The sequence below is a fragment of the Lepidochelys kempii genome, chromosome 1 (assembly GCF_965140265.1).
Source record: "Lepidochelys kempii isolate rLepKem1 chromosome 1, rLepKem1.hap2, whole genome shotgun sequence".
Taxonomy (NCBI): domain Eukaryota; kingdom Metazoa; phylum Chordata; order Testudines; family Cheloniidae; genus Lepidochelys; species Lepidochelys kempii.
The window spans coordinates 1980340-1999886 of record NC_133256.1 but is presented as its reverse complement, the minus strand read 5'-3'; the positions used below and the strand labels follow the sequence as shown (position 1 = coordinate 1999886).

At 50.3% G+C, this 19547-nt stretch overlaps 1 pseudogene; it reads left to right on the top strand.

Annotated features, from left to right (window-relative positions):
- The first annotated feature begins 13758 nt into the window (after nt 1-13758).
- On the top strand, nt 13759-14719 carry LOC140914902 (olfactory receptor 52B2-like; annotated as a pseudogene).
- Nucleotides 14720-19547: the final 4828 nt, after the last annotated feature.

Below are 19547 nucleotides of genomic sequence, written 5' to 3'. Positions count from 1 at the left end.
ATGTGGCAGCTGGGCTGAACCATGAAACTCGCCAAAGAGTCTGTTTAGAAATGAAATTGGGTTGAAATGATGTTGGGTAGAGAAATGCAGTGGGACGAGGTAGGACACCACATAATGAAGCTGAATCTGGCAGGCTACCATTCCTGATACACGTAGTTTCATTTGATGCTTCCCCATACTGCTCTAATTCCACCATGGGCTGAGTGTATTTCATACTTGTCAATCAAAGTCCTCTACAAATCGAAAATAGCTGTTCCTCTGAGCTTCTCGAACTACAGGAGCTCAGATGACGAGCTTCTTAGAAATTATTATAAAGAGAACAAACGGATCGATAGAACGTGCAAAACACAATGTTAAAAAGAACATTATTAAGGTTGCAAAGTCAAGCATTCACATGTTGGGACATGCCAGAAGGCCCTGGCAGTCTGAGCACAGCCCCGCCCTGTGTATGTTTTGTGACACTGTCGTTAACTGATTTGTGACGTTGCACTCCATATGATTCTATGAAAATATGCTAATGAGTGTGAATATAATGTAACTGGAATATGCTTCATGCGAAAGGTCTCTTGTAAGGTATCATTACAAAGCTTATAATCTATTGAGTGTGGTCATCCTATTTGTATAAATGTATTATTCTTGTAGAAATATGAAATATAATTCTGAGGTCCTATTGTAGCGTGACGATGCTGCCCGTGGGAGCCAGCTGAGGTCACTCAATCAGGGTGAACTGCAAACAGACCGGGGCAGACAAACCCCAAAGGCTGTTGGATATTCCAATACTTAGATTTACCCAGCCAGCCCAAAACAGCTTCTACAGCATCTCCCTGGTTACTCAGAAGCCCAAATAATGCAGTTCCCTTAAAGTGATCCAGCCTCAGGCCTCCATCCAGACACACCTGTCAAACATAGGATGATAAAATTCTGAAAATCTGATTTCATCATATAAAAGAAAAGGTTCTCCTGACCCCAAAGGACCAAACCCCAGACCCAGATCAAATGATAACTCAGCTCTTACCCAAAATACATGCTTATAGTAAATTCTTATTAACTAAACTAAAATTTATTAAAAAAGAAAAGAGAGAGAGTGTTGGTTAAAAGATCAATATACAGACAGACTTGAGTTCAATTCTTGAGGTTCAGATACAGAGCAGAGATGAGCTTGTAGTTGCCAAAAGTCCTTTTAGAAATAGTCCAGAGGTTATAGTCCAATGTCCATATTCAGGGAGATTCCCGTCAGTGACTGGGGATCTCAATCCTTATGGCTTAAGGTTTCCCCTTCTTGAAACCCAAAGCAGATCTGAGATGAAGAAGGATCATGTCCCAGGGTTTTTATACATTTCCAGCAGCCTTTTGGGCTGAGAAAACAATAGTCTTAACTTTCCTTCTCCTAAACATCATGGCAATTAGCACAGGGTAAGTTATCCATTAAACAGTTCAGACACAGGTTACCACAACCTTCAAAGAGACACATAGACAATTATACTATTTCACTCAAGGGTCTTCCTAAATGTTCATATGACTTTTTTGATCTTTGAATCAAAGCTATAGCCATAGACAAGACTTGTTTGCTGACATCACAAGACCTGAGCAAACCTCTATCCTTCTATCTCTAACAATGCAGGCTTGCATTACAAAGCTCTATTCATTTACATCTCTTCCTAACAAGTCTTTAGAGTCTGGCCCTGGGTCAGGTCAGTCTGTGAGTTAATTAACTCTTTCTGGACCTATCACCTTTCAATGAGATATTATATTACACTCATAACATCATGTGTAGTTATGCGAAGTGTGGGCCATTAATGGTGGTTTAGAATCTTGATAGGTTTCAGAGTAGCAGCCATGTTAGTCTGTATCCACATGCATCCGATGAAGTGAGCTGTAGCCCACGAAAGCCTATGCTCAAATAAATTTGTGAGTCTCTAAGGTGCCACAAGGACTCCTGTTCTTTTTGTAGAATCTTGATGGCGCCCATCAATGAGGACAATTGACTGAGCGGTGCGCGGTTTACTTGCAAGCCTTCCTGTGAGTCAGGCCGGGAGGAATGAAGGCTTGGGATCTCACAGGACATGTGACCATGTCACCTAGTACTGGAATCCATCTTTAACCTGGTGCTTTTCCATTTAAAAGGAGGCATAGAGACCCAGAGAGGCAAAAGATTCCTGCCTTGTGCCAGAGCCATATAAGGGTGTGGAAGAGAACAAAGAGGGCTGCAGTCATGAGAAATCCCCTAGCTATCACCTGAGTTGGAACAAGGGCTGTACCAGGGGGAAGGATTGGGCCCAGACTAGAAACGAGTCTAGTCTGTGAAAGAAGCTTATTGGCACATCTCTGAGGGTGAGGTTTCGTCTGTAATCAGTTTCTTACTGTATTAGGCTTAGACTTGCGTGTTATTGTTTTATTTTGCTTGGTAATTTACTTTGTTCTGTTTGTTATTACTTGGAACCACTTTAATACTGCTTTTTATAGTTAATAAAATCACTTTTGTTTATTGATTAAGTGATTAATACCGGGGGGGGGGGGGGGAAACAGCTGTTCAAATCTCTCTATCAATGTTATAGAGGGTGCACAATTTATGAGTTTACCCTGTATAAGCTTTATCCAGAGTAAAATGGATTTATTTGGGGTTTTGATCCCATTGGGAACTGGGTATCTGGGTGCTGGAGACAGGAGCACTTCTTAAGCTGTTTTCAGTTAAGTCTCCAGCTCTAGAGGACGTGGGTCAGACCTGGGTCTGTGTTTGCAGCAGGCTAGTGTGTCTGGCACAACCAGGCAGGGCTCCCAAGCTGCCAGGAGAAACAGGCTCAGAGGCAGTCTCAGCATATCAGGTGGAAGTCCCAAGGGGGTCTCAATGACCCAACCCATCTCGTGATTAATCTGTCTGACTCAGAGCAGGGCCTTCATTTGGGTCCCTTACATCCCAGGGTGTCCCCTAACCACCAGGCTATGGGGTATTCTGGGATGGGGCTTGTGACAAAGCAGCCCTGCCTGAGGCTACTTCCAATAGCAAATGGCAGTATGACAGATGCACCTACCTCAGTTTCCCCTGTAGTTGCCCATGCAAAGGAGTATTGTCTCACCCCTCTGTCTGGTTCATCAGCCCCCTTTCCAGGCCTCCACTCTCCAGGCCTCCCCCCAAGACCTCCCAGACTCGCTTCCCTCCGCAACTCTTCTCCCGTCGCTCCTACTCAGGTCTCCTGTGAGAGGGCCCCTGGCAGGATTCCACTCGTCCCGGCCTCCCAGTCGAGGAGTCCTACCCCTGTTCTGGGGAACCTCCTGCCAGTACCCCCCCTTGTTCCTTGGCTCCTCCCACAGCCCTCCACTTGGGTGCCAGGTCTTCTGCCGTAGGGCTCCCTGCGTTGGCACGCTCCTCAGACCTCCTGGCTGTGAGCCCTGCGTCTGGGTCTGGCTTACGTGGTCCATGCTGGCTCTTCCCCTCGTTCCTAGGAGCCTCCCTGCCACTCAGCAGGGCTCCCCGGCTCCAGCCAGTCCCCGCCACCAGCTGTCCTCCAAACTCTCTGTTGGCAGCTTTCCCTCAGGCAGGCCTCTGCTGCTCCTTCGGTCTCCCCGGCCCTCCCCTGCCCCCTCCTCCGGCCCAGGTGCCCTCACTTACACCCAGGCTGGGGGCAGCTGTTGAGTCACAGGCACACTGGACTTGGGGGGTGGGGTGGTCACTTTGGGCAGTCACAGGGCTCTTGCTGTCCCTTCCCTTGGAGCTGGTCCACTTTGTGTGGTGGCTGGAGCAGAGACGCGGCCCCGGGTCTCCCCAGGGAAGGCACCTGTCACTGGGCTCGAGAGTCGGTCTCTAGCTCTTTGGCCCGGGGAACGTCTAATGAGCTACCACTGGGAGATTGAGAAAACGGAGACGGACTGGATCCAGTGGTGCAACCCTCCCCTCGGATGTCGAGGGCCCACATTCCAGTGCTCTGCTGAGTCTGAGCAGCAGCTTGACCCTGGGTTTCCATCCCAGGTAAGTGCCCTGAGCCCTGTCTAACCTCTGGACCCCCCCCCCCGCCCCCTTTTTTAAAAAATGTGACCTATGTGGAGGGGAGGGAAGTCAATCTACTTACCAATTCTGTGCTGGAGTTCCTCTCTCGGGCTCCAGGTACTTACACAGGCCGTGCAGCCCCATGCTTGCAAGAGCCAACAGCAGGACTTTCTGTAGGAACCTTTTCAATACTGACAGTGGGAATGACCATTCCCTTTCTTTCTCTTCTTAGGAATCCGGTATCTGCCTTTCCCATAAAGCAGCTCCGCTCACCCGCACAAGTAACATTTCCAATTCCTTCTTATGAAGAGCACTCCAGAGCAGCTGGTCCAGCACAGCAGTAAGAACGCAGCATCGCCGGATTGACAGGGCTTGCTAGCGAATTGTTATTTTGACTGTAAAACAAAGGGCTGGAAGGGACCTCAGTAAGTCGTCTAGTCGGGTCTAATGCACTCAAAGCAGGACTGTAGCTATATATCAACCCCCACAGGGGTGTCAGCAGTAGGGGTCAAACGTGGGACCTCTGGAACTAAATGCATGAGGGGTTTTATGACCCCTGCGTGAGTTGGCCTTATATACACACGTGATACCTTCGTAAAGCAAACCAGGGATTAGGATGTCTGACCACTGGAGGTCTCCTGCCTTCATGTAGGCTCACCCTGGCTATTATATTGAAGACTGAATAATACAATTAGTTGTACTATGTAACCAATTGTTTCAGCATCTGCATTATTGAGCACAGACAAAATTCCAGATAAGAGAGGGGGAAAAAAACACCCTTTGCAGTGACCGTAGCTGTCAGGCTTTGTCGACCTTCGCGGAGAGGTTTCATCTGTTGCTCTGTGAAACGGTCCCCAGCGTAAGGGGAGTGAAAAGCGGGCCGGCCTGAGCAGCCCCGTCTGAAGTTCTCACACTCTCCTCGGCCCTGTGGAGGGCAGCAGAGGAACGTGGCTGTAAGCCCTCCGCTCAGAGGGGCTGGGTGAATTCAGCCTGGCCAGGCTAGGCACAGGTGGACACAGGACCTGTCATTAGAGCAGGGGGCGGCCAGCCCAGTGGCCTGGCACTGACCCAGACCAGCCCAACAAGAAGTCCCAGCATGGGGCAGTTCTGGAGTAACCTGCTCATAGGGAGAGTTTTTTTCCTCACTCTCATCGGCTGTTGGATGGCTTCTGCCCTGCAGCTTGTGGGTGTCTGTCCCCTGGGATGTTTAATGCATAGCCACGGATGGTATGATCGCCCACAGAAACACATGAGAGGAAGTAAGGCCTAGTAGTTACAGGATGTGCCTGGGCTTTTGGGGCCCCTGGCTACACCCAGTTTTGCTACCAAATCACTGTGTCACCTTGAGCAAATCACTACCCTCCCCTTGTGCCTCAGTTTCCCCATCTGTAAAATGCAGCTAACGCTGCTGACTCAGCTCACAGAGCAGGAGAAGGGGGATTAGACTGACTCATGGATGTGTGTGAAGCTCACTGAGACCCTCAGATAGACTGTATGGGAGACAGGATGGGCCATGGATTGGACACCCCCCTGGTAGCTAGGAGATCCCCATTCAATTCTCTGCATCACTGCCAACTTCCTGCGCGGCCTTGGGTGAGTCACTTAACCTCTCTGCGCCTCACTGGGGACAACAACCCTGCCTTGCCTCACAGGGCTGCTGTGAGGCTAAATACCCTACAAACCGGGAGCTGCTCAGGTACTACAGTGACTTGGCACGTGAGAGACGTAGCCAGAAGGAGCGATGGGTATGCACAGTAGCATCTCCCGTGATGTGGGTTATTCCGGGCTGGGCTGTGTTCATTGCACCTGACGGAAAGAGGGAAGGGAAAAAAAAACTGAGGAAGTCAGAGCTGAATATTAGAGAGACAAGGTGGGATGGACATAGCTGCATCTACACTGCAAACAGCATCTGAATATTAAGCATTTAAGGCACCTGCAGCAGGTTTATATCAGTGCTGTGAGCTCCCTCTGGCTCGGCAGTATAAATATCCCTGTGCGGGTTTCCAACCGCCTGCCGCTCCCCACCCAGGTCACAGGCAGACATTCCTCATCCCCCGCTGGGCAGGAGCCTGGTGCGTTGTTGGCATCAACCATCTGGGTTGGGGGCAGCTCTCCGGCATTCAGCAGGGCCCAGTGGGGTGCGGACTGTGATTGGAGCGAGAGGCAGGGAAGCTGCAGCTGGGGGGAAATGGCCCAGTTTCTAGGCCCTTCCCTATTCAGATATTTCCAAAAATCTGGGGAAAAGCTACTTCTGCCCTACTCTGCACCTCGTGCTGCGCCTGCCACCAGGGCAGAGTGGGCGTAAAGCACCCCCGTGTCAAAATATCAAGGGCCAGATTCACACGGTTAGTGATGTTTATTATTGTTTCCGTGGCAATCGGTCGGGGCCCCATAGTACTCGGCCCTGAAGAAACAAAGAACTCAAAACCAGCCCAGTCCCCAAGAGATTGCAGCCTAGGGTCTGTGCCCCAGCCGAAGCCTGCTGCTGGGTCCCACGGGGCTGGAGGCAAGGATGGCTTGACACTGGTGTGGCTGGTGCTTAGCCCAGGAAGCTGGTCCCAGAGGCCAGCAGCCGTACGGTTTGAGACACGTATATTCCAAACACCTAACACGCCGGACATCCCTGAGTATTGGGGTATGGCTGGAATCTGAACCACAGCCCCGGCTGCCTGCCAGTGGCCCCTATCTTATAAAAACAGCCTGAAGTAGGACAACCAAACTGGATCCAAACACCGATCACGCAGCGTAGGCTCCTGTCTAGAATGGTGGCTGAGATCACAGTATCCACAGTATTCTTGTCAGCAAGTTAAGGAAGTATGGGCTGGATGAATGCACTATAAGGTGGGTAAAAAGCTGGCTAGATTGTCGGGCTCAACGGGTAGTGATCAGTGGCTCCATGTCTAGTTGGCAGCCGGTATCAAGTGGAGTGCCCCAAGGGTCGGTCCTGGGGCCGGTTTTGTTCAATATCTTCATAAATGATCTGGAGGATGGTGTGGATTGCACTCTCAGCAAATTTGCGGATGATACTAAACTGGGAGGAGTGGTAGATACGCTGGAGGGGAGGGATAGGATACAGAAGGACCTAGACAAATTGGAGGATTGGGCCAAAAGAAATCTGATGAGGTTCAACAAGGATAAGTGCAGGGTCCTGCACTTAGGACGGAAGAACCCAATGCACAGCTACAGACTAGGGACCGAATGGCTAGGCAGCAGTTCTGCGGAAAAGGACCTAGGGGTGACAGTGGACGAGAAGCTGGATATGAGTCAGCAGTGTGCCCTTGTTGCCAAGAAGGCCAATGGCATTTTGGGATGTATAAGTAGGGGCATAGCGAGCAGATCGAGGGACGTGATCGTTCCCCTCTATTCGACATTGGTGAGGCCTCATCTGGAGTACTGTGTCCATTTTTGGGCCCCACACTACAAGAAGGATGTGGATAAATTGGAGAGAGTCCAGCGAAGGGCAACAAAAATGATTAGGAGACTGGAACACATGAGTTATGAGGAGAGGCTGAGGGAGCTGGGATTGTTTAGCCTGCAGAAGAGAAGAATGAGGGGGGATTTGATAGCTGCTTTCAACTACCTGAAAGGGGGTTCCAAAGAGGATGGTTCTAGACTGTTCTCAATGGTAGCAGATGACAGAACGAGGAGTAATGGTCTCAAGTTGCAGTGGGGGAGGTTTAGATTGGATATTAGGAAAAACTTTTTCACTAAGAGGATGGTGAAACACTGGAATGCGTTACCTAGGGAGGTGGTAGAATCTCCTTCCTTAGAGGTTTTTAAGGTCAGGCTTGACAAAGCCCTGGCTGGGATGATTTAACTGGGAATTGGTCCTGCTTCGAGCAGGGGGTTGGACTAGATGACCTTCTGGGGTCCCTTCCAACCCTGATATTCTATGATTCTATGATTCTATGATCCTGCAGCGCATTCACCGCGGGTAGTTAATTGGCAGCTGGTGGCTGCCGTACCCTAGTAGGGGTTGAGGATGGGGCTCCCTGCACTGTGGCTGCCCATCTTGCATCTGCTCCGGGCACTCCAGCCCCCAGCCCTGTCCATCTGGCACCTCTCCCCAGCAAACACCGCACAGGCCAAATCATTAACGAAACAGATCAGGAGATAGTTTGCCATTTTTGCCAAAAGCAAGTGACTGAGCCCTGATGTGTGGCTTGGTATGTCTTCTCTAAGCCCCGGTCCACACTACGGGGGACGGGTGATCGATCCAAGTTACGCAGCTTCAGCTATGTGAATAACGTAGCTGAAGTCGCCGTACTTAGACCTACTCACCGCTGTGTCTTCACTACGGTGAGTCGACAGCTGCCGCTCCCCCGTCGACTCCTATACTCCACCGCCATGAGAGGCGCGGGTGGAGCCGATAAGTATAAGAACTACTGTGATGGCTCTCAGGGGTCCCAGGGCTGTGAGTCACCTCAGTACCCCCTGCCTCAGAGAGCGGGAGTCTCGCTGGCGGTGGTTGGGTGCTGGCTCCTGGACACTACCTGCCCGTCAGCCACTCAGGAGCCTTCCTCTGGGCTAGGCCAGCCCTGACTTCACCCGACAGGTTAATGATAAGGGCACCTCCACTTCTGAGCCCCTGTGAAGCATTCCCCTGTGACATCCAGCCCCTGACACTGGCTACTTAGAGAAATCCAGAATCTCTGCCCCAAAAAGAGCAGCGTATCCCAGTTTATCAGTTTTGAAGTAAATCTCCACTCCTGTATTACACACGGCGCGTGTGAGCATGTACAATAAAATAAAAGTTGGTGTATTTAAGAAGAATGGAGAGTTAACTAGAAACGAGAATGTGGTGGAAACAAATGGTTACAATATAACATCACAAAATGAGAACTTGGGTCAATAGTTCCCTTTCCTACTAATAAAGTAGGTTCCTCCCTCTCAAAGTTTAGTCTGTTGCAGAGCTGGCTGGATTCACATTAACCAGGATCCAATTTTTCATGAGAACATCCCCTCACTCCAAGATGTCTCCTCAGTGAAAGGATCCAGAGGGCCTCTCCCCACTCTGTGTTATTCTGAAATAGTCTTTTGTCTCTGTTCACAGGCAGGGCAATCCTCTTTGTTTTTATTGTTCCTTCATATACCTCCAAGTGGTGCTGATTGTTTGCAGTTGTCCGTAATGGTTTTCCATTGATCATCTTGGGATGGAGCAAGGGTGGACAACTGAGCCTGGCATTACATCCCCAGCTAACCAGGGTGGGGTGACGATGCCCTCCAGGAATAGCCATCACCAAGACACACTGCCCTGGTGACTAACTTCTACTCCAAGTTCTACTCCGTAAAGCACACTGTCAATATCAATGTGTTATTCCTTAACTATTACCTGGACATGCATTTTGCAGTGGTTATGAAGCTTGACAAGTTACAAGCTTTCTGCGCACACCTTACATGCTACTCTTTATGAGTTAATATACTGAAAGACTTGTGTGCGGTGTAGGGAGTTTGTCAGGCCTGAAATGAGAGTTGTTTGCAAAGAACAGGGAACTCTTTGTCAGGGCCTCAGTGTCACAAGGACCTTTCTAAATAATGTACAAAAGGAGAAATGATCAGATCAAACAAGTGAGAGGAGGAAAGGGTTAATTCTCTGTTGCTCTTCCCCACCTGAGCCTGTCACAGAGGCCAGGTCCCTGGGGCTCTGGGCTGGCACTCAGTCCCTGCTGGGATTCACAGGGCAACAGTATAAATATCCCTGTACCTCAGCCCTGGTCAGTGCAGATTCCCTGCCGCCAGCAGCTCCCCGACAGGGTCACAGACAGAGATTCCTCCTCCCCAGCTGGGGCTGGAGCCTGGTGAGTCCTTTGCGTGGAATGAATCTGTGAAGGGGCGAATGGAAACAGATGAAAGCTATGAAATGTCTGAGCTGGGTTTGGATAGCATGGGGGATGTGTAATTCTGACTGCAGGGGCAGGAGAGGAGCCGGGGCACGGAGATAACGCTCCTGTGACTGCTCTGTAGTTCGGTGTTAGGAAGAGGTCACCGGGTTACCCTGATCCACTCCCACGGGAGTCCCTGGGGGTCTTGCTGTTGAACTCAGTGGGCTCTGGACTGGGCCGTTCTGGGTTATGTGACTGTGCAGAGCAAACCTCATTGGAAACCTACTCAGGCCCTGTGATATTCTACACCCCAAATCCCGAGGCCGTCACTCAGTCAACACTTCCATTAACGCCATAAGGACCCCAGGACTGGGTCCATTCCAGCTGGCAGAAATTAGCTGGTTTCAAGGATCACACAGCATCACACACAAACACACACCCATATTTCTGCAGGGTTCACACAAGACTGTGGCCAGCAGCAGCCTTTCCGCACTGCATGTGTGGGGGAAGGGAAGGGAGCTGCTTCCAGGCTCAGGGAAGGAGGAGGGAGGGAAGAGATGATCTGGCCCATGTCTTTGCAGAGCTCATCTCTTCCTTCCCCACCCTCCCCATGTCTGGAAGCAGCTTCTCCCTTCCTACCCACACCAACATAACCCAGCCACCTCCTGTCCTCCGGCTACGGCACGGGCAGGAAGGGGTTAAGCCCTAAAGATGCACCAGGGCCCAGGGAAACTGACTGCAAGGGCTTCAGAGAACCGGGCCAGAGAAGTGGCTTAGTAGGGGAGGATGCCTAGGGGGCGGAGCAGCCCCACGCTCCCTGGGGCCAGGATCCAGGGTGTGGGGCTAGGGAGTGAAGAGGGGTGCTTAGGACCTGCCACAGGGGCTGTTGTGGAGCCTGTAGGTTCGGGACATGAACAGGCTGGAAATTGTTTCCCCTTCCTCCCCCCGCCACTCCGGAGCTTAGCTGAGGGGCAGAGAGGCTTCCTCATGCCAGCGCTGTGCGGGGCTTTGGCACATGCAGGTATCAGCACCTCCTGGCCAGCGCCCTGGGCCGGAGGGTCTTGGGTTTTCCCGGGGCGCCGGCCCAGCCAGAGGCAGTGCGGGAAGGAAGGATCATGCCAGCCAGTCTGCTGATAAGCTAAACTCTCCGATGAGGGGCAGGTTCTCCGCACAGCGCTGGGAGCGGGACATGCCCCACTGCGGGCGGATCTGGGGGAGCAGCAGAGCTGGGGAAGGTGAAGGGGCAAAGCAGGGAGAGGACAGCGAGAGGGGGAACATGTAAAGGGCTGATGGGTGGGCAGCAGAGTCAACATGTAACCGGCCGCTGCCTGGTGCCTGCCTGCACTCACCGGCCACTGCAGCTCGCAGCGCCCAGCCAGTGAGGATGGGAAACGGGACGGGGGGCAGGGCCCTGCTGGGCGAGAACCGGCACATAGTGGGGGCTGCGCTGATGGACCAGCAGGGGGAGCGGCTGAACCCAGGGGCTGCATCTTCGCCCTGCCACCAGCCTTGCACAGCCACCCGCATTGTCGGTGTCATAAATATAAAGGGAAGGGTAAATCCCTTTAAAATCCCTCCTGGCCAGAGGAAAACTCCTCTCACCTGTAAAGGGTTAAGAAGCTAAAGGTAACCTCGCTGGCACCTGACCAAAATGACCAATGAGGAGACAAGATACTTTCAAAAGCTGGGAGGAGGGAGAAAAAAACTCTCTCTCTCTCTGTTTCTGTGATGCATTTGCCGGGGACAGAACAGGAATGGCGTCTTAGAACTTAGTAAATAATCTAGCTAGAGACGCGTTAGATTCTGTTTGTTTATATGGCTGAGAAAATAAGCTGTGCGGAACGGAATAGATATTCCTGCTTTTGTGTCTTTTTGTAACTTAAGGTTTTGCCTAGAGGGATTCTCTATGTTTAAATCTGATTACCCTGTAAGGTATTTACCATCCTGATTTTACAGAGGTGTTTCTTTTACTTTTTTTCTTCAATTAAAATTCTTCTTTTAAAAACCTGATTGCTTTTTCCTTGTTCTTAAGATTCAAGGGTTTGGGTCTGTGTTCACCTCTGCAAATTGGTGAGGATTTTTATCAAGCCTTCCCCAGGAAAGGGGGTGTAGGGTTTGGGGAGGATTTTGGGGGGAAAGATGTTTCCAAGCGGGCTCTTTCCCTATTATATATTTGTTAGACGCCTGGTGGTGGCAGCAAAAAAGTCCAACGGAAAAAGGTAAAATAGTTTGTACCTTGGGGAACTTTTAACCTAAACTGGTAAAAATAAGCTTAGGGGGGTTTCATGCAGGTCCCCACATCTGTACCCTAGAGTTCAGAGTGGGGAAGGAACCTTGACAATCGGCCACTAGACCTCCCCACTCACCACTGTGGGGTGGGCATCTGCCAAGCAGGGGTCTGGCCAGCAGCAGGACCAGCCAGTGCCAATTTCTTTTTAAGAACAAGTTGGGTCACCTGCAGGAGGGCTTAAATACGGGACTGTCCCTTTAAAAACGGGACATCTGGTCCCCCTGCACCGACTGCAGCTGCAGTTCCCCAGAGCAGAGCTACCAGCATCCAGGCTTAAAATGCTGCCCCGGCGCAGCTGCACCGCTGTGGTGCGTTAGTGGAGACACTCTGCGCTGAGGGGGGAGAGCTCCCCCAGCAGCGTAGTTAGTCCTCCTCCCCCAGAGGCGGTAGCCATGTCTACATGGGGGTTAGGTTGGTGTAACTACGGCACTCAGGAGTAACCCCTGAGCAACGTAGTTATGCCAATATAGGTCTGTGGTGGGGACCAGAGCTTAACTGAGATTGGCTTCACATAGTTAGGGCCAAATCCCGAAAAAACTTGCAACTTTACTCAGGTGAGTATGTTCATGAAAGTCAATGGGAGTTGCTCGTGATGGAGTTTACCTGTGTGTTAGTCGGGTCAGGGTCTCAGAGCCTGAAGGATCCAGCAGGGGGATTGTGAATGAAATGGTTTCTGCTCTCACCCCATTATAAACTGGGAGTGACTCCGCAGTAGTGAGTGTGAAACTGGGGTAAGTGCCAGAAGAACCAGTCCTGTGGCTGCTTTAACTCACGTTCACAGTCACCGCTGGAGCCCTGAGAGCGACTGTAGCCCACACGCGGAGGAGAGATTCTGCTGTGGACAGCAACACCAGGAGGGCGCGCCCTGCGTCACCTGGGGCCAGAACCGTCTGAACCATCTTCCCTCTTCTGGAATGGAGACCTTCCATAGCAGGAGAGTTGTAACGGTTCCCACATGGGGAGTGTGGCCTAATGGTCATGGCTGCAACTCGTGACTGCCAAGTGGCTTGTATGGAGGGGAACCCGGGCCCTCCAACTACACCGGTCAGCCCTTTGGGCTACCAACAGTCTGGGTGTCCTTCCTGGGCCTCTTCTTCTTGTCCACCATCCTTGGGGTCAGCTTAGTCCAAGGTTTCCCCCTAGTGGGGAAACCCAAACCACAATGGCTAAGAGGGGGTTACCAATGTCCACAGTCCACAGGGAAAGTCCCTCTCTGGTTGTCTCAGGGGTGTGTCCCTCCCTTCTCTTGGGGAGGGCCCCTTTTGGCAGCTGTGTCAGAGTCTTAGGCTTCCCTCTGGTCTGCTGGAGCTGTGGGCTGCAGGTCTGCTCACCTCCAGCTTTGCCACCCAAACAAGCTAATTCCCTGTATTTAATTGCTCCCGCAGATGGAGCATTTGCTGGAAGTTTGGTGGGGTGGGGCTGTCTGAGACCAAAATAATCCCTCAGCCCCTTGTAGCCTAGTGTGGGATTTGTACACCGCATCACAAGAGTGTTTCTGGATTTCCGGTGCACCTAACAGGCAGCTGTCACACAATGAAGTCTTTGATAGTATCTATGATTCTCTCAACAAATGCATTCCAGTCCTAGCTGACATTCAATTCTCACTGATTTTCTCTTTTGCTGTTAGTTATTGGAAAATGAATAGAAGATCCAAGTGATGGTACATGATGCCAGCTGACAATCACACTCTTTTTGACCCTGTAACTTACATCCTGACTGGCATCACAGGTACGGAAGAGTCTCATGACTGGATCTCCATCCCCTTCTGTCTGATGTACGTTGCAACACTTTTTGGGAACTCACTCCTACTATTAATCATACTAACAGAACAAAGCCTCCATGAGCCAATGTATCTATTCATCTCCATGCTGGCCGCTGCTGATCTGCTGTTATCTACCACGACAGTGCCCAAGATGCTGGCTCTATTCTGGTTTAGAGCGGGGGAAATTTCTTTTGCTGGCTGCCTGACCCAGATGTTCTTCATCCATGTCAGTTTTATTGCTGAGTCGGCCATCCTGCTGGCCATGGCGTTTGATCGGTACGTTGCCATCTGCGACCCCCTGAGATACACCACCAGGCTAACCAAGTCTGTGATCGGGAAGATGGGGCTGACAGTTGTCACAAGAAGTTTCTGTATCATTTTCCCTCTCATCTTTCTGGTGAAGCAGCTGAAGTTCTGCAGAACCAACCTCCTGCCTCACAACTATTGCGACTACGTGGGCATAGCCCGGCTGGCCTGTGATGACATCAGAGTCAGTGTCTGGTATGGCGTAGCTGTGGCTATTTTTGTAATCGGTTTGGATGCTGTGCTTATTGCTGTATCTTATGGGTTGATCCTCAAGGCCGTCTTCCGGCTCCCTTCCAAGCACGCCCGGCTCAAGGCTCTCCGCACCTGCAGCTCCCATGTCTGTGTCATACTGATGTTCTACACGCCGGCCTTTTTCTCCTTTTTTGCACACCAATTCGGGCACATCATCCCAGGTTATATTCTCATCCTACTGGCCAACCTCTACGTGCTCATTCCCCCCATGTTAAACCCCATCGTTTATGCGGTGACAACAAAAGAGATCCTGAAACGGGTGATCAATCTATTTTATCGATGCTGCAGCAGAAGCTTCTTGCTGAGCCCAAGGAGGCAACAGAAAATGCTCTGGGACTTGGAAATTAAAGCGAGGTTTTCATTGGAACTGTAGGGGAGTATTTACTATGTACTTACACTGTGTAAGCTCCAAAGCTGGTCTCTCTTCTCAACAGGAGTTGGGTCCAATGAAAGCTATTCCCTCCTCAGCTTGTCTCTTGAATATCCTGGGACTGACATGGCTACTACAACACAGCTCCCTTCCACAAAAGGCAGCCAGACTGAATGAGTCTCTGTTCTAAGATGAAGGGAAACAACAAACCAAGAAAGCACAAAGGTAAAATCAGCCTGTGAGAGAGCACGGTGTGTGCATCTCCTCTGTGACAAGCTGCATCTGAGCTGCACTCTTAGTGGCAACAGAAAGCAGCAGCCAAGGGGGACAGGCCATTCAGCCATGGGAAGTGCCCTGGACTGCACATTGGGAGACCGGGGCTCTAATATTGGTTCTCCCTCCAACCTTCTGTGTCACCGTGGGAGAGTTTCTTTCCTCCTCGGTTTCCTCATTGGCAAAGTGAGCACACTTTGGGGCCAGCATGGAAGTCAGGAGTAAGTCTCCTCAGGGAGGCAGCACAGGGATTGCATGGCGCTCCTCTGCACAGCCCAGAACCCAAGCAGGGGTGGCTTTGATTGTGCTATCATGGGCCTCCTCGACCTGGCGATCCACCCCAAGAGGACATGGCAAGGGCAGCACACACACCCCCACCCCACCCCACAGCAAACATGGTGATTCATAATGTTTAAGGCCAGAAGGAACCACAGTCTGACCACCTGTATAACACAGGCCCTAGAATTATACCCAGTCACCCCTCTATATGAACCCAATAGCTTGGTTTTCGTTAAAGCACCTTCCACAAAGATATGTGAACTCCTAAATCCTTCTCAGGGTCACTGCTTTGCCAGTGTCAGTCCCACACTCCGTACCCAAGACCTGTGTCCCACGGACCTTGCGTTTGGCTGCCTTATGGCACATTTCACATGGATGGGTCTGGCTTCCCAAGGCTGATCTCGCTCTCTTCCCTACACAGGTGGGTTTGTGGGGGGTGACTGGTGGGAGAGAGATCAGGGGGTGCAGTGGGTGAGGGGCTCATTTGCACGTGATCTCTAGTCCCCCCCCCCCCCTAATCCTGTGTGTGTGATAAGTGCGTTTCATCCCATGCTAAAAGAATGTTTTGCTGCTGAGCATAACCTGCCAAATCCTCCTGGGGCTTGGAGGCTTGTTTAACCTGCTAACATTACAGAAATGCTGCAGGAATCTTTTTTTCCCTCTTTTTACCCACCTTCCATAAAGAACATAAGAACATAAGATTGGCCATACAGGTCAGACCAAAGGTCCATCTCGCCCAGTATCCTGTCTTCCGACAGTGGCCAATGCCAGGTGCCCCAGAGGGAATGAACAGAACAGGGAATCATCAAGTGATCCTTCCCCTGTTGCTCATTCCCCGCTTCTGGCAAACAGTGGCTAGGGACACCATCCCTGCCCGTCCTGGCTAATAGCCATTGATGGATCTAACCTCCATGAACGTATCTAGTTCTTTTTTTATCCACTTCCTTATTTACTTTCTCCACGCCAGTCATGATTTCATTGACCTCTATCATATCCCTCCTTAGTCGTCTCTTTTCCAAGCTGAAAAGTCCCAGTCTTATTAATCTCTCCTCATATGGCAGCTGTTCCATTTCTGCAGCTGTTGAGAAGATATGCCTCAGAAAAAACAAAGAACAGCCTGTACGGGGTCAGGACACCCGTTCATCTAGTCCAGCATCCTGTCTCCAGCAGTGGCCTGTACCACAGATTCAGGGGGGTGAACAGAACGGGGCAGTTATGGAGGTATCCATCCCCTGTCCTTCCATCCCAGCTTCTGTCATTCAAAGGTTTTGAGTCGCCCTGACAATCTTGGCTAATAGCCATTGATGGATTGATCCTTCATAGACTTATCTAATTCTTTTGTGATCCCAGTTATACATGTGTCCAGTTCTTTTTTGAACCCATTTGTACTTTTGGCCATCACTATAACCCCGACAATGAGTTCCACAGGATATCTCTGTGTTGCATGAAACAATATGTCCTCTTGTTTGTATTAAATCTACTGCCTATTAAATTCATCGGGTAACCCCTGGTTTTTGTATTGTGTGAAAAAGTAAATAACATTTCTCATTTCACTTTATCCTGTCATGATTTTATAGACTTCTGTCATATCCCCCCTTAGTCGTTTCTTTTCTAAGCTGAACGGTCCAAGTCTTTTTAGTCTCTCCTTATAGGGAAGCCGTTCCATACACTTAATCATCTTTGTTGCCCTTCTCTGGCCCTTTCCAAATTATAGATATAAGCAGAGTTAGGATGACATCTGGTGGTGAGGTGTGGCAAGTTGTGGAAAAGAACTTCAGGGGCCGATCTCATTTGCATAGGCACACCCACCCTGCCTAGAGTGAGGCCATAGCTGCCCAAATGGTCACTTTGGCTGCTGTGGGATACCCAGTGTCTCTGTTATTGGGGCAGGAAGAATAAATTGTTATTACCCTGATTATGGGAATCAAGGACAGTGGAACTGTACTTGGCCTTTTGTTATGATGGAGGGACTCACCATCAACTAAGTAGCACTCGCTAGGCAAGGGACATGGGTTCCAAAACTCTGTGAATTGAGAGAGGCTGGGGATAGGTATTAATACTTGGTGGCATGGGCCCCCTGGTGAGGGCCTTACATGCTAATTGCACTTCCTCCTCTCTCCACTGTGGACTATCAGAGCTAAAATTTTGATTTCATAAGGAGTCTAGTCACAGGCTGCTGAGCTGAATTCACTTTGGGCTAATGGTGCACCAGCACTGTGGCTCCCCTGCTACAAGCTGAAATCACAAAAGAGCTGAACTGACTAAGAGCTGAAGTCACTGAGTGCTGTATTAAGTAGTGGGGGAGCCTGAAGATACATGGTGGAGCAGTTTGCGGGACGGCGAGCGGAGCAGAGCGGCTGGTGGAGCAGAGCAGTTTGTCGGGTGCCTAGAGCAGCTCATGGGGCGGCTGGCAGAGCGGAGCCCCATGGAGAGGTGGGGCCATCAGCTTTGGACCATGTAAGGTGCCCCTTAAAAGCCCCCCCCCATCTCCACTCAGGTTGGCAGGTAAAACTCTGCAGATAAACTTTCGAACTCTGGGGCTGCCCTGACCAGGGACAGAGACTTTTGGGTCGTTGGACTTTTGGGACTTTGGGTGATTTGGGGTTGCTGGACTCAAGAACCAAAGGGAAAGGACATGCCCCAATTTGCTTGGGGTGGGTTTTTTGCCCATGGGTTGTGTTATGAATCCTACACTCAGACTAGGTGCTTGCGAGAGGGGAAGTATTGCCTCCTGGAGGCGCCCAGTGGGGGTGGTATATATTTGTCCCAGGTCACTGGGTGGGGGCTCGAGCCGGTTTGCATTGTGTTATTGGAATGGATCCCCTAGATATTGAACCTGGCCCTTGTTGCTGCCAACTCTGACGGCCAGAAGGGTTACATACAAAATCCTTTTTTCATACGGGGCAACGAGAACTGGACAGACTATTGAAGGTTTGGGCATACCATGGATTTATATAGTGTCAGAATAATATTTTTTATCCATTTCCTAATGGTTCTTAATGATCTATTAGCCTTTTTGACCACTGCTGTGCAGAGAGCAGAAGTTTTCAGAGAACTGTCCACAATGACTCCAAAATCTTATTATTGGGTGTTATAAGCTAATTAAGACCCCATCCTTCTACATGTGTAGTTGGGATTATTTTTTTCCAATGTGCAGCATTTTGCACTTATCAATGCTGAATTTCATTGGCCATTTTGTTGCCTAGTCACCCAGTTTTGTGAGATCCCTCTGTAACTGTTCACAATCTGCTTTGGACTTAACTAGCTTGAATAATTTTGTATCCCCTGCTACCTTTGCCCCTTCACTGTTCATTCCCTTTTCCTGATCATTAGTGAATATGCAGAACGGCACTGCTTCCAGTACATACCCTTGGGGGACCCCACTGTTTACCTCTCTGCATTATGAAGACTGACCATTTATTCCTACCATTTGTTTCCTCTCTTTTAACCAGTTACTGACCCATGAGAGGACTTTCCCTTTTATCCCAGGACAGGTTACTTTGCTGAACAGCCTTTGGTGAGGGACCTTGGGAAAGGCTTTCTGAAAGTCCAAGTGCACTATAGCTACTGGTTTCAGAGTAACTGGACCACCCTGCTCCACAGGAATGTTGACCCCCTCAAAGAATTCTAAGAGCTTGGTGAGACAGGATTTCCCTTTCTAAAAACTGTGTTAACTTTTCCCCAGCACATTGTGTTTATCTTCTAAGGCCATTAGAGATATTTGCTACTAGCAGTCGTAGATGGGCCATACGCCATCCTATTGGAATCCAGGAAGCAGGCAGGCAGAAGCCCACCCACTACTATAGGACCCCCCTCCCCCCCCCCAGCCTAAGGGGAGGATCCACATGACCTGGAAGCCAAATGATTCCAGAGGACAACTAATGAGATAACAGGGACAGAAGTGAGGTCAAAGGGTCAAATGAAGGGAACCTGATGGGGACACCAGGCAGAGAACCCTGGACAGCGCCCACTGCTCCTCGAAGGCATCAAAGGAGCCAGCGGACAGAGGATCAAGGATAGGCCCCACAGTCATAGGAGACCCCATCGGCCAACCTCCTCTCCCTGGTTTTATAGATGGCCATTTTAGCCAGGGCTAGGAGGAGGTTGACCAGGAGGTCCTGTGACTTTGTGGGGCCATTGTAGGCAATCCCATTATACCATCCCCTCCATCAACGTATCCAGCTCACTTTTCCAATGAGGAAATTGAAGAG